Source organism: Podarcis liolepis (assembly GCF_965112155.1).
Source record: "Podarcis liolepis genome assembly, chromosome: 15".
In the NCBI taxonomy this organism is placed as follows: Eukaryota; Metazoa; Chordata; class Lepidosauria; order Squamata; family Lacertidae; genus Podarcis; species Podarcis liolepis.
This window is the reverse complement of record NC_139566.1, coordinates 7,091,550-7,106,747: the sequence shown is the minus strand read 5'-3', so window position 1 is coordinate 7,106,747 and position 15,198 is coordinate 7,091,550. Positions and strand designations below refer to the sequence as shown.

The 15,198-nt window shown below is 46.1% G+C and overlaps 1 long non-coding RNA gene across 1 annotated transcript; it reads left to right on the top strand.

Annotated features, from left to right (window-relative positions):
- Positions 1-3,844: 3,844 nt before the first annotated feature.
- Positions 3,845-7,751, top strand: LOC310694362. The gene is made up of 2 exons (XR_014519622.1): positions 3,845-3,891; positions 6,681-7,751. It is a non-coding gene; the product is annotated as an uncharacterized lncRNA (long non-coding RNA).
- The last annotated feature ends 7,447 nt before the right edge of the window (positions 7,752-15,198 follow it).

The window sequence follows — 15,198 nt, the reverse complement described above, 5'->3', positions numbered from 1 at the left end:
CTCAGTAGGGAAAGAATGGATTTGGTTTAAGAATGGACTTCAGGAACAGACAGGCCCATCTAACCCATAGAGACTAGTGGTGTGGGGCGCCAAGTTCTGGAGGGCGCCTGGCAAGAGTCTGGGGAACACCGAACGAGCGGGCTGAGTGAGCGAGGGTGCGTGCGCTTCTCCCACTGAGTGTCGGCTCAAGTTTTCTTCTTTTAGCCTGCAGGTGCTGAATTCTGCAGGCCCACTCGTTCGGTGTGCTGCCTGCCATGGCCACCGTGGCACAAAGTGGCCAGCTGAGCTGGGAGGCGCCACATCCAGCCTCCACCTCTTCTCCACTGGAGGAGCCGCCCTCCAGCCGCTGCCCGCCTCCTCCAGCCCTAAAAAAAGGTCGACAGCTCTGGGAAGGAGGGGGGCACCCGAAGGATCTTTGCACCATGACTCTGGGTACGCTTAAGACGGCCCTGGGAACAGATTAAGTTCGTAAACCGAGGTAAAGGTAAAGGGACCCCTGACCATTAGATCCAGTTGTGACCGACTCTGGGGTTGCAGCGCTCATCTCACTTTATTGGCCGAGGGAGCCGGCGTACAGCTTACGGGTCATGTGGCCAGCATGACTAAGCCGCTTCTGGCAAACCAGAGCAGCACACGGAAACACCATTTGTCTTCCCGCCCGAGCGGTACCTATTTATCTACTTGCACTTTGACGTGCTTTCGAATTGCTAGGTTGGCAGGAGCAGTGACCGAGCAACGGGAGCTCACCCCATCATGGGGATTTCAACCGCCAACCTTCTGATCGGCAAGTCCTAGGCTCTGTGGTTTAACCCACAGCGCCACCCGCGTCCCTTGTAAACCGAGGTACCACTGTATAATACCAGTCCATAATGGACAATGAAGATCTGGACTGCTCCCTGTTGCCACAAAATAAATTCAGCACATGGAAATCAAGCAACTAGGCTACTTTTTAAGGCTGCCTTGCCTTCTCGTCACTATCTATTTGCCTGTTCCACTCATTGCCTCTGTCTCTTGCAACCTCCCTCCATCTAATGCGTTGATTTGGCATTGCTTTTCTGCTTGCCGTTCAGACCAAGGAGACAAAGGGTTTTGGAACGTTTGGTTTTTGGAACGGACTTCCGGAACAGATTAAGTTTGAGAACCAAGGTACCACTGTATCTCCAGTTCTTTGCAGAGTACAATAATAACTATGACAACACTAAAAGTAGTAATTATTGGTAAATCCCTGTTCACTGGACAGAATGAAAAGGGAAAAGGGGGAACATTAGCACCCCCTACAAAGGAGGGAAGGGCAGAATCAAGACTAATCCGCCCTTCTAAAAAGTTATATTGGGGGGGAAACAAATCACTGAATTTCATAACATGGCATTATTATAGAACAATTCTGCTTAATTAGCAAAAAACCAAAAAGCAAAACAAAACCCAACAGTTGTGTTTAGATGACAACTGATTAACACCTTGAAACTTGTTTGTTAACACCTTACAAAAGACTTTAGATGCTCTCAATATATAGATTAGTCAACTCTTTTGACCTGTGGCTATTGTTTCCCATGAGGAAGCAGGAAACATTGGTGAATTAAGAAGCTTTCAAAACCAAAAATGCTCCCATTTGCACATTTGCAGACTTTGCACAGATGCCATCTTCTGAGAATATGTAGCTTTAATAAAGTCGTCCGCACCCTTGTAAATGTTTTTCTGTGATGCTCACATATGATTTGATGGCCTTAAACGTTCTAATTGCACTGGAGTTTCACATTGCTCAATAACCTTAAGAATAGCATGCCTTCGAAATGGCCCCCCAAAAATGTAAAGCTTAAAAATAAGAATATTGGCTTTTATCAACTGACCAAACTAACTGAATCTATTTGGTCTTCCTTGAAGATTCCTCCACCAAAAGAAGGGAGTCACACACACCATCAACAGACACAATGGCTCTGTTTTTACGCAAGGGGTGTTAATTGGGGCTCCAGCTCCCATCATCTCCGGCAAGCATGGCCAACGCTTAGGGATGGATTTTATTGTATGATTGCTTAGATCAGGCTTCCTCAAACTCGGCACTCCAGATGTTTTTGAGACTACAATTCCCATCATCCCTGACCACTGGTCCTGCTAGCTAGGGATCATGGGAGTTGTAGGTCAAAAACATCTGGAGGGCCGAGTTTGAGGCTTAGATGGTCAGGCTAAATTGGTGGGGTATAAACCTGATCCAGACTTCACAGCAGATCTTGCAATGGCCAGATCTAACCTCCAGGTTCATAGACAGTGTGTGTGGATCCCTTCTTTACCTTTACCCCTCAAGATAAAGGTAAAGGACCCCAGGACGATTAGGTCCAGTCAAAGGCAACAATGGGGTTGCACCGCTCATCTCGCTTTCAGGACGAGGGAGCCAGCGCTTGTCCACAGACAGCTTTCCGGGTCATGTGGCCAGCATGACTAAACCGCTGCTGATCGGCAACGACAGCGGTTTGAATCCCCGCGATGGGGTGAGCTCCTGTAAATATCCAACTATAAAGCTATGCTGGAAGCTGCCAAGAGTGGCTGGGACAACCCAGTCAGATGGGCGGGATACAAATATTTTTTATTTTTTACAGTGGTACCTTGGGTTAAGTACTTAATTCGTTCCGGAGGTCCATTCTTAAACTGAAACTTTTCTTAACCTGAAGCACCACTTTAGCTAATGGGGCCTCCTGCTGTTGCCGCGCCGCCGGAGCACGATTTCTGTTCTCATCCTGAAGCAAAGTTCTTAACCTGAAGCACTATTCTGTAACCTGAAGCTTATGTAACCTGAGGTACCACTGTATATCCAGAGGAGCTGTATCTTTCAGAGGCCCACATCTTCCTCCACTCTCAGGATCCACACAGAGGGCTTTGTTTGGGTTGTGTGAGAAAATTCTTTGGATTCAAACAAATTCAGTGAAATAATAATAATAATAATAATAATAATAATAATAATAAATGCTTATTAGGGACCCCTGACCATTAGGTCCAGTCATAACTGACTCTGGGGCTGTGGTGCTCATCTCGCTTTATTGGTCGAGGGAGCCGGTGTACAGCTTCTGGGTCATGTGGCCAGCATTACTAAGCCACTTCTGGCAAACCAGAGCAGCGCCGTTTACCTTCCCGCTGAAGTGGTACCTATTTATCTACTTGCACTTTGACGTGCTTTTGAACCACTAGGTTGGCAGGAGCAGGGATTGAGCAACAGGAGCTCACCCCATCGTGGGAATTCAAACCGCCGACCTTCTGATCGGCAAGTCCTAGGCTCTTTGGTTTAACCCACAGCACCACCCGCGTCCCAACTAAATAAATGCTTACAAGGTATTAAAAACTCCAGCTGGAACTCCAGCTGTGTCCTCTGCTCAGGGCCTTTATTGGTGTCCAGGGATTGAGCCTTCCTGGGAGTAGTCGATGGTTGATGGAGGGAGGTTGGGTGAGAGGGAGGGAAATCTTGGCCTTCCAAGGTGAGAGGTTGGGAGGAGAAAGCAAAGATCTCAGGTGTGAGCTGGGGAAGGGTACCACCTTCTGTGGGTGGTAAGAGTTAAGCACTACCTTTTAGAGAGTACTCCATGTTCTTTTTTAAAACTCTCTGTGACTGTTGTTTTTCTTCATATTAGTTTTCTATATATTATTGTATCATGAAAAAAAGACTTTAATAAAAATATTAAACCTAAAAATACCCACAACTTTCTTTGTGCTTATTAAAAAAAAATGGACTTATTAAAGCAAAGCTACATTACAAACAAAGGAAGACTGGTATCTAAATTAAAAATCAAGAAGGGGAGGCTCCAAACCACTGATGATGCCATCTGGACTGTATAAAAGTTCAAGACACACTGGGCTCTTTACTCGATTCCTTACCTTTCCATTGACTTCTGCTTCTCAGAGAACCAGGTAAGCCCAGCTTTCATGAATGTATTTTCAATGGTTTGTGCATTATATTAGACAGTGTAGATGCATGCTGACATCTTCACTTGATCCCTTACCTTTCCATTGCCTTCTGTACCTCAGAGAACCAGGTAAGTCCAGCTTTGGGGAATGTATACGATGGTAGCAATACTTAAAGTAGACCCATTGACATTAATGGACATGAGAAACTTGAATAAATCAATTTCACCAGGCCTACTTTGAGTAGCACATCATTAGACAGAAGCCAACTGGAGCAGTAACTCTTTTATCTGAGGTTGAAAGATCAGAGGCAGTGTGTGTCCGACTGAACTTCGCTGGAGAAGAGAGGACTTTTGGTAAGAGGTGTCATTTCAGAATGATAGCACATAATCTGTGTTGGCCTCCCAAGGTCAGAACCAGCCCCTTGAGTTGGTCCTCAATATAGAGTGGAGGTGTACTCAGGTCATACTTGTGGGCTCCTCAAGGTTTGCCACTGTGGGGGGAAAGCTAGTAGACTAGATATGTCTTTGCTTTGATTCATCAAAGCCCTTCTTATGCTCTTTTCTCCTGGAAACTAACATGTGGGTAGAGTACACTTTACTATCTTGCACAATCTAAAATTCTCATGACTCCATATTAAACCAGTTAACATTCCCAAGCCATTGCAGTCATTATTGATGCTGTTTCCATGAAGATCTTCACGTTGGGCAGGGTTGGGGAACTGATTGCCCTGCAGATGGGTTTCTACTGCAGCTTCCATCCTCACAGACCACCAACATCTGAAGTGCAACAGGATCCTCCCCCCTGATAATGGTGGGCTTCCCATGGGGGCATAGGAATGGCCACCGAGAGACAGAGTGCTGGACTAGATGAGGATGGAGAGGATTTATTAAATCTGTATACCAAGCTTCATCCAAAGATCCTAGGGCTCTTCACAACAAGGAAGTGCAAACTGAGAATACAAAATACAAAATAAAACAAAAATAAACCAATACCATCCCCCAAGAAACCCACATTTTAAAAGCCATAGAATGTTAATCAGCCGAATACCTGGTTGAAGAGAAACGTTTTAGCCTGGTACCGAAAAATATGCAAATGAAGGCCCTCAGATGATGATCACAGGCTCTGCTTGGTTTATATGAGGAGAGGAGGTCTTTGACATGTTGCAGTCCTGAGTCATTTAGGGCTTTAAAGGTCAAAAACAGCATCTGGAATTGGGCCTGGAAATTAATTGGCAGTTGAATCAGGATCGGTGTAATATACTCCAACTGTCTTGCTCCAGTGAGCAACTGGGCTGAATAATAATAATAATAATAATAATAATAATAATAATAATAATAATAATTTATTATTTATACCCCGCCCATCTGGCTGGGTTTCCCCAACCACTCTGGGCGGCTTCCAACCGAAAATTAAAACAATACAGCATCAGACATTAAAAACTTCCCTAAACAGGGCTGTCTTCAGTTGTCTTTTAAAAGTAAAATAGTTGTTTATTGCCTTGACATCTGCTGGGAGGGCGTTCCACAGGGCAGGCACCACTACCGAGAAGGCCCTCTGCCTGGTTCCCTGTAACTTGGCTTCTCGCAGCGAGGAAACCACCAGAAGGCCCTCGGTGCTGGACCTCAGTGTCCGGGCTGAACAAAGGGGGTGGAGACGCTCCTTCAGGTATACAAAACCTAGGCTGTTTAGGGCTTTAAAGGTCAGCACCAACATTTTGAATTGTGCTCAGAAATGTACTGCCAATGAAGATTTTTCAGGACCCGTGTTATATGGTCTCGGCGGCCACTCCCAGTCACCAGCCTAGCTGCCACATTCTGGATTAATTGCAGCTTCCGAGTCACCTTCAAAGGTAGAGCACATTGCAGTAGTCCAAGCTGAAGTTACTGAACCATCTTCAGAAGCAGCCCTATGTATAACGTGTTGCAGGACTCCAACCTAGAGGTTGCCAGAGTATAAACAACAGGACTTAGGCTATTCTTGCACAACTGGGTCATCAGCTCAAGCTGATGGAAGGCCCTCTGCGCCACTGAGACCACCTGAGCCTCAAGCAACAGCAAAGGATCCAGGAGTACCCCCAAGCTACTTGCCTGCTCCTTCAGAGGGAGAGTAACCCCATCAAGAGCAGGCAACTTCCCATCTGCCCAGTCTAGGGAACCTCCCACTAACTGCCTCATTTCTATCTGGAATGAGCTTCAGTTTGTTGACTCTCATCCAGTACATTACCAAGGCAAAATAGTGGTCCAGCACATCCACTTTCATACCTTCAGATGATGTGTGCCATCAGCAAACTGCTGACACCCTACTCCTCTCAGCAGTTTCATGTAGATACTAAATGACATAGGGGATAGACATGAACCCTAAGGAGTCCACATTGAATCCCCAAGCATCACCCTCTGGAAATGACCATCCAAGTAGGATTGTAATCACCTCAAAGCAGTGCAAAACTTGGACAGCCGCTCTAGAAGGACAACATGGTCAATGGCATAGAAAGCTGCTGAGACGTCAATGAGAATTGACATGGACACATTTCTGCTGTCTCTCTTCTGACAGAGGTCATGATCTTGTACCAGAAGGGCTCTTCTTATGGGTAACAGTGAGGGAGGGCGTTTGTACAACACTATAAATAGCTAATGTGGTTTCCTCCAAATGATCTGGACTTCAACTCCCATCATTCCTGAGCATGTGGCCTGATTGATGGATTTTGCATTCCAAATCATTTGGAGAGCAACAGGTTGGCTGCCCCAGGTATAAATATTGCATTCCCCTTTTTGATATTTCTCACTTTGTTTCAGATTAACCTCCACCAACCCAACATGGTTCACTGTGGTCCATCTTGCGCTGTCCCATCCTGTGCCTCCACCCCAGTTGTGGGTTTTGGATCAGCAGGTCATGGCTACAGAGGTCTTGGCTATGGCCTTGGCTTTGGTCATGGAGGTTTCGGCTGGGGGCATGGAGGCTCTGTTGAATCCTCTGGATCCCTTGGCACCCTGGACGGTGTTATCCCTTCATGCATCAACCAGCTCCCACCAGCAGAGGTCGTGATCCAGCCACCTCCCAGTGTCCTGACCATCCCAGGGCCCATCCTCTCTGCTAGCTGTGAGCCTGTGTCTGTTGGAGGCAACACTCCATGTGCTGTTGGGGGTTATGGCTATGGGTACGGCAGAGGGCTCTTTGGGGATGGTTATGGTTACCTTGGAAAGAGGTCTTTGTTGGGTGGCCGTTTTGGTATCTGTTCATACCCCTGCTAAACCCAGATGGATGACCCCCTTGAAAACTCAGAATTTGGAACTGTGGTATCCTAGCTCATGCCTGAGTTCATGCACTCACATTTCAGAAAGGCTGAGTGTGCACATTGCTACAGGAAAAGAATGCAACTTGTGGATGCTCAGCTCCCTCTGAAAAGCCTATTTTCATGCCTTTTCTTGCCTTCCTTTTAAAAAAAATTATGTATATGTCTCTCTCTTTGTCTTCTTATATATAAAACAGCAAGTCTGTTCTGCAAGCCTCCACTCTGCACTAAGCTACACAATCTGTCATATGTGAACTTAGAGTTCTTGAGTTAAAAGCTTTCCCCTTGGGTAGAAGAAGATGCAAGCAATTCCTTGCAAAGACAGTGCTTTGCCTGATTGGTTTAGCCTGTGTTTATGTGTGGTTTTCAATGTATCTCATGATTTATCTCATGGATGGGAAACCTCCCTCTTGGCCCCAGGTGTTCTTGGACTCTAGCTCCCACCATCCCCAGCCAGAATAGCCAATGGTCAGGGATTATGGGAGTTGTAGTCTAACAACATTTGGCAGGGTCTACTGTAAAAGCAAACTGTCCACTCTGTTTTCATTAAAGCTCATTCATCAATCTCTTATAAGCCTTCTTGTCTTGTTGTATCTAATTCCGAGGAAAATCTCCAGCAGAAAGATTGTTATAAGCCAGGGGTGAGGAATCTTTCTTTAAATATTGCATTTATCTGCTCATTATATACATACATACATACATGCATATGATTAGCACACCCCCAGAGTGTTAAGAAACTCACGTATGTAACTCAAACAGAGTCCAAAGTTTTGTCTTTCTTACTTCAGATATTGTACATAACAGGGAGATATTCAAAGATGCAGAAGAAAAACTCACTCAGAACCACATCCAATAAGGGCATGTGCTAACTCAGTAAAGACCATCCCATTCATCAATGCCTCCTGTTGGTTGATTTTCCAATATCAGAAATAACCCTTAAGTTACAGATCGAATGATCCTTGCTGTTGCACACACTGTGGGACACATCTCTCTGCATGCCATTTCCTGAGACACCCCTTGGCTACAAACCTTAATAAGCCAAATAATCCCTCAGCATCAGACTTTAGACCTGAATAAAAGCCTGTACATGGAGATATTTGACTTACATTCCAAGATAGATAGCAATTTGTTGGTGTGGTGGGGTCTTTGTCCAATTCATAATGCAACCGAGCCCTATGAGTCTGATCAATTCACATTCCAAGCTGAGCAACAGGGCCGGCCCTCTCATGAGGCAATGTGAAGTCACTGTCTCAGGTGGCAGGATCTACAAGGGCAGCAGATTCGGCCTCCAAGAAATGAATTGGACACTGCTGCTGCCACACACTCTTTCGAGGCCATAACTGCATCCTCCTTGGCAGATCCCCCCCCCCCATAACATCTCTATAGTGGCCTCTTGGCAAATAGGAAGTGCTACTGGTCTACACCTAACAGTGGGGACTGCCTTCTGAGGTCTTCTGGGTTCTGCACCCATCTGGCGTGATTCAGTGCAGCCCCACCCCATGATGGCCTTTGATTCCCACTTCAAGCACTGGGTGAGGTTGATTTGATTCCCCTCATTGTTCCCAATGCATATCTTCTTTCACCCCTTTGTTACCAACGTAGATCTTTACTCCCCACTTGTTCCTGATGTAGCTCTCTTCATTCACCCCTTCTTCCTAGGCGGAGTGGTTTGCACCATTTTGCAGTTCACCTCAGGTGCCAAAATGTATTGGGCCAGCCTTTCTGGGCAATTATGGACTTTGGCAATGACACTGATCTGAAACGATACAGCCCAAATAGGGATGGGGAAGAAATTTGATTCGGTTCGCAGTTAATTGTGAACCGACCTACCCTGCACTTTCTGAAACAATACAACAACAAAAACATAGCTATGTTTTGAGCTACAGTGACCAGAGTTCCCTCATTTTCTCAGGGTTCTCCTAAGATCTCTCAGCCCCCTGAATGAACTACAGCTCCCAGAATTCTTTGAGTGAAGTCATGACTGTTTGAGGTGGTATAATAGTGCTTTAAATATATGGTGTGAATGTGGCCTACCTCTTTGCTTCCCTCAAAATGCCTCTAATTTGACCCCACCCCTGCAAAGCTAAAACGTTTATGCTTTGGGCAAAATTCAGTAGTGAGCTAATGAGAGGGTTGTGTGCTTTGTTGATCACCGCATCTCTCCATGAACGACTGATGCAGCTATTTTGCTTGCAACAACCCATCCAAATCGCACATCTTGTGTGGGTGATAATGGAGTTGATTCTTGGAAATTTGTGCAAATCACAGAAGCTGGCGATTGGCCCACTATCATCTTGCCTTGACCCAAAGTTACTATTATGATTATTATTTTTAAATGCTTTTTGCTAGGAAGTGTTGCTGACTCAACTGTCTCAGAAAGCTGTGTATGCTTGGCAATGATGGAAAAAGAATTGTGAAAAAGCCTTTTTAGATAACATCTTAACAAGGTGCAGAACCTTATTAATGCACTGCCCCACCTTCATAGGAGCACATAATCTCTTAAAATTGCTAACATTTCATCCTGCTGGCTTTCTTCAGGATGGAAACACACAGTCTTCAAAGAGATTAATTGCCAACAAGATTAGTGGTACTATACTATAGAGAGAACATGTGGTTGTTTTCATGCGCTTTGTGTTTCCGATCAGTGGCATGTTTCAGGGTAAGTTTATGAAGCTGAGCGCCCTTTGGATGAGAGAGTAACAGCACTGGTGGCTGGTGCCCATTGAGACAGGTAGGCAAGGAGACCCAACAGTGGGTGGAGCCACAGCCAGTGAGAGGCAAAAGCAACTCATTCTAGCTTTGTCCCCATCCTCCTCCTCTCTGGTGAGTTCTACAAGGAGAACCATTGAGGACAAGGAGAAGGAAGCTGACAGGCAATTGAACTATCTGGCCTCGTTGTATGAAAGCAGGCAAGTGAGGGCTGGCTGGTTAGTTGGTGGGGCAGTATCCCATTCACCCCAATGAATCATCCCCCAACGAATAACGGGGATTTATAGTGCCTTTGCAATATCGGTATCTTTCCCCATCTTTGCCCTGTTAGATGGAGCAGGATAGAGATGAAGGACTTCTGATTAAAGTTTTAGGTGAGAATATATGGGATGGTATGAACAGGTTATCTGCTGAGGTTCAGTGAGATGTTTGAAAAAATCACAAATCATTTCTTAAGATAGAGGGTCTGCTGAGCTTTCCTAGGCAATGGAGTTAATGTAATCAATTGGGGTGTGTGTGTAAGAAGAGTCCTGGTGGATCACACCACACTTGGTGAGTTGGGGTCCACTGGTGGGTTGCAGCCTGATCCAAGGTGGGTTGCAACAGGAACACTACCACCATGCAAATATGTGGTAAAAGATAAGAAATGCAGGTGTTGGACAAAAGTGAGTCCTGGGTCTGAAAAGGGTGAAGATACTTGCTCTGGACCAGCATCCTGTTTCCACAGTGGCCAGTCAGATACCTCTATGAAGACCACAAACAGGACACAATGACAATAGCCCATATCTAGAGCTAGCCAACAGGGGGCGTATATTTGGTGATATAGTTTCTCAGCAAACAGCACATATAGTAGGTAAACTCACACAGGAGGAATGATTTTCCTCCCAACTTGGATGATTTTAAAAGGGGATTGGACAAATTCATGGAAGATAAGGCTCTCAGTGTGGTATAGTGGTTAAGAGCAGTGCAGTAGACTCGTAATCTGGTGAACCAGGTTCGCTTCCCTGCTCCTCCACATGCAGCTGCTGGGTGACCTTGGGCTAGTCACACTTCTCTGAAGTCTCTCAGCCCCATGCACCTCACAGAGTGTTTGTTGTGGGGGAGGAAGGGAAAGGAGAATGTTAGCCCCTTTGAGACTCCTTAGGGTAGTGATAAAGCGGGATATCAAATCCAAACTCTTCTTCTTCTCAGTGGCTACTAGCCACAATGGCTACAATCTGCTTCTATGGCAGGTGGCCGTAATGCTTCTGAATACAGGTCGCTAGAAACCACAGGAGAGGGAGAGTGCTTTTGTGCTCGGGACTTGTTTCCCATTGGGGCATCTGGGTGGCCACTGTGAGAATAGGATGAGATGAGCCATTGGCCTGATCCAGCTGTCCTCTTCTTATGTTATTAAGAAAATGGTTAGCCAGGAAGGCCACAAGGAGGGCAATCTCCTCCCTTTGATGTTTGTCTCCCAGCAATGGGTATGAGGAGAGGTATACTGCCTTTGAACCTGGAGGGTCAGATCTGGCCATCACTAGATCTTCTATGATGGCCAGATCAGGTTTATACCCCACAATTTTATCCAGCTAGTCTAAGCAATCATGCAAGGAAACCCATCCCTGATTGAACTCACTTGGACGACTGACTAAACATCTTATGGGATTGGGCCGACTCAGCAGAATATGTTCAAAAGAAGGAAAACAGGGTGTAGAATGGTGTGTGCAAATTCTGCATGGAGCTAATGATAGCTTTATTTCCTCCCCACCCCCAACCCCGTCCTTCTGTCTCATTGGGCTAATTAATGTAAATTGAGGTTATAAATGCACAGAAATCGTTTTGCCGATAGCTAATTAAAACTTATGTAACGAAGGGGTGTTGGCCTCTGGGGCCAGCAGGAGGGGACCCTGACAAAAATGTATAAAATAAACCTAAAGCCTTGCTAGGTGCATCCAGCACTGACTCTTGGGCTCCTTTCATCTCTTCTCTCCAGATATATTGGTAAGTAGGGCATCTATCAGTGGATTTTCACCAAGGGGATTAGTCTGTGTCTGGGTTATGTTGCTTTGAACTGTGGAGTTCATATGAATGAATGCTCCTCTGTATGGCAAATAAGGTTTTTGGGGTTTTTTTGAGACAGCTAGGGTGTTAGGGGCACAGGTGAGATAAGGCCTTTTCCTTTACCTGCTATTTTTTTCTGGGTAAAGGTAAAGGGGTAAAGGGACCCCTGACCATTAGGTTCAGTCGTGGCCGACTCTGGGGTTGCAGTGCTCATCTCGCTTTATTGGCTGAGGGAGCCAGCATACAGCTTCCGGGTCATGTGGCCAGCCTGACTAAGCTGCTTCTGGCAAAACCAGAGCAGCACACAGAAACGCTGTTTACCTTGCCGCCGGAGCGGTACCTATTTATCTATTTGCACTTTGACGTGCTTTCGAACTGCTTGGTTGGCAGGAGCAGGGATCGAGCAACGGGAGCTCACCCCGTCGCAGAGATTCGAACCGCCAACCTTCGGATTGGCAAGTCCTAGGCTCCGTGGTTTAACCCACAGTGCCACCCGCATGCCCTCAAAATGTCCAGACATAGCCTGACCTCTTCAGGGAAATTTGTTGTATTTAGCTTTGTACTGTGGTACCTCTAGTTAAGAACTTAATTCATTCTGGAGGTCCGTTCTTAACCTGAAACTGTTCTTAACCTGAAGCACCACTTTAGCTAATGGGGCCTCCCGCTGTCACATGATTTTTGTTCTCATTCTGAAGCAAAGTTCTTAACCCAAGGTACTATTTCTGGGTTAGCGGAGTCTGTAACCTGAAGCCTCTGTAAACTGAGGTACCACTGTATCTGTCCCAGAACCTTAATCCACCTATCTTCTCTGTCTACCACCTGTCCATCCTATATGCCTAAGCACCTACCTTATCTCTCTCCCTGAACTGCCATCTGGGAGCAGCCATTCCATCAGAGCGTCTCAGGGGTCATTGACACCACACCCATAAGAAAGTCTCAGGAATCCTAATTGGGTGAAAAGGTGATATTTATTCAAAATATAAGATCACAGAGCAGTAGTCTTTGACCTATTCAGGCACAGGAACCCATTTTAACTCAAACATATAATTAGGGATCCACTTATTCATCTTTTGCTGTATATCAACATGGTGGTGGTGCTTCTGTTGTGACCCAACCCACCAGTTGAAGACCAGTGACACACACAGATTGGCTCTGTTCTACATGTGGAGTACCCCCATTTCCTTCCCCAAGGGGGGGCATCCTAAGTCTTCTTCAAAGGGGAATTGAGCCTCATCATCTTTGCTGAAAGCTTACTTTCAACAGGCACCTCCTACCCCTGAACTGTGCCAGTTGATCATTATAAGAACAACTGTTTAAGAATTGGTGCCATAATTTAACTCTCCCCTTCCCCCTCCCTGTCCTTTCCCCCTTTTCTCTCTTTCTCTCCCCCCCCCCACCTTGCTCTCTTTAAGATTGTAAGCCTGAATAAATTGCCTGTCTTGTTTCAGTGTGTTAGTTGCCCTGAGAGCACTTTTGGCTGAAGAGCAGGGTGCAAATGCTCTAAATCAATCAATCAATCAATCAATCAATCAATCAACCAACCAACCAACCAACCAACCAATAATATATTCTGTTTCTCTTGCCTGTCTTATCTGCTTATCTGTCTGCAGTGGTGTAGCGTGGGTTGTCAGCGCCCAGGGCCACACATGGAGAGGGTGGTGAGAGGGAGGGAAATAGATAAGAAAATAGATCTGGAGGGGTCACTTCCTGGTTCATATGAAGAAACCCAGCAACGGAAGTGCACAGCTGTACTGAGACAGCACCAGGTGTTGAAACTTTGCACCCCTAACAATTTTGCACCCAGGGCAACCACCCCTGTGTCTCCACACACTGCACCACTGTCTATCTGCTACTCCTTCCTTCCTTCCTTCCTTCCTTCCATCCCATAAACCAATCCATCTGTCTAATCCAATTTATTTTACTAACCTCAATGGACTGGTATTGTTGACAAAGGGAATATCCACATTATAAACACATTCAGCTTCTTTTAATTATTTACATTGGGGCATATGTAGCTTTGATCCTTCCCATTATTGTGGTTCACATTTGCAGAAAAGGGACTTGAGGCACTTCAAACAGAAGCCTGTTCTTTCATTCCAGATCCATCTTTGTTCCCAAAATAATGGCTTATTGTGGCCCATCCTGCACCATCCCATCCTGTTCCTCCAGCCCGGTGGTAGGCTTTGGACAAGGATGTGGTCTCGGATCAGGGGCCTATGGTTCATTCCTTCCAACTGGGATATCATCCTCCAGTCTCGGCACATCCGCTGGGCTCCCTGTTTCCTGCATCAGCCAGCTCCCAGCAGCTGAAGTGGTCATCCAACCTCCCGCCGCTATGGTGACCATCCCAGGACCCGTTCTCTCTGCAAGCTGTGAGCCGCTTTCCGTGGGGGGGAGCACGCCCTGCACTGCTGGATCCTATGGATTGAATGGCTACGGAAGAGGGATTTACGGGCTCGGGAATGGTTACAAGAGGTTCCTGAGGGGGGCAAACATCTGTGGATATCCTTGCTAAATTCAGATTGAACAGACACATGGAACCAGGAGCAACCAGGAAATGGCAAAGGGTAATGTAGCCAAGTTTTGGTTACTGAGCTCCTACAAACGTTGATGTTCAGCATCCCTGACAAATAGGCTCAGGGTTAGCTATCCCTTATTTCCTTTGAGCTTATTCTCTCTCTCTCTCTCTCTCTTCCATAACAATGTGGTTTGCTCCTCCAAATCATTAATAAGGCATGGTTAATCTGCATCTTCTAGAACCTGTGGATGTAGGACTCCAGTTCCCATGATCCCTTGACCATTGGTCATGCTAGCTAGGGCTGATGGGATGTAGACTTCAGCTTTCCCATCCCTGTTCTAGAAGGTCATTTTATTTTCTTCCTGCAATATATACCTAAACAAGGCATGGCCAAACTTGGCCCTCCAGATGTTTTGGGGCTACAGTTCCCACCATCTCTGACCACTGGTCCTGTTAGCTAGGGATGATGGGAGTTGTAGTCCCAAAACAGCTGGAGGGCCAGGTTTGGCCATGCCTGATCTAAACTAAGTTGGATTCCAAAGTGTCTCGCCCTGTGTGGCAGAGCCACAGTGCAAACTTCTCAGCGGAGATGTCGTTGCGGCTTACCGGGGCAAGGTGTAGGAGGTTGGCATGGTGAGGTTGGCATGGTATGGATTGGTATCACCAGTGCAGTGGCACAACCTTCATCTTCCAACTTCCTCACCTCCAAGCCTCCTGGTAAGCAGCAGTGACACCTCTGCCAGGAGCACTG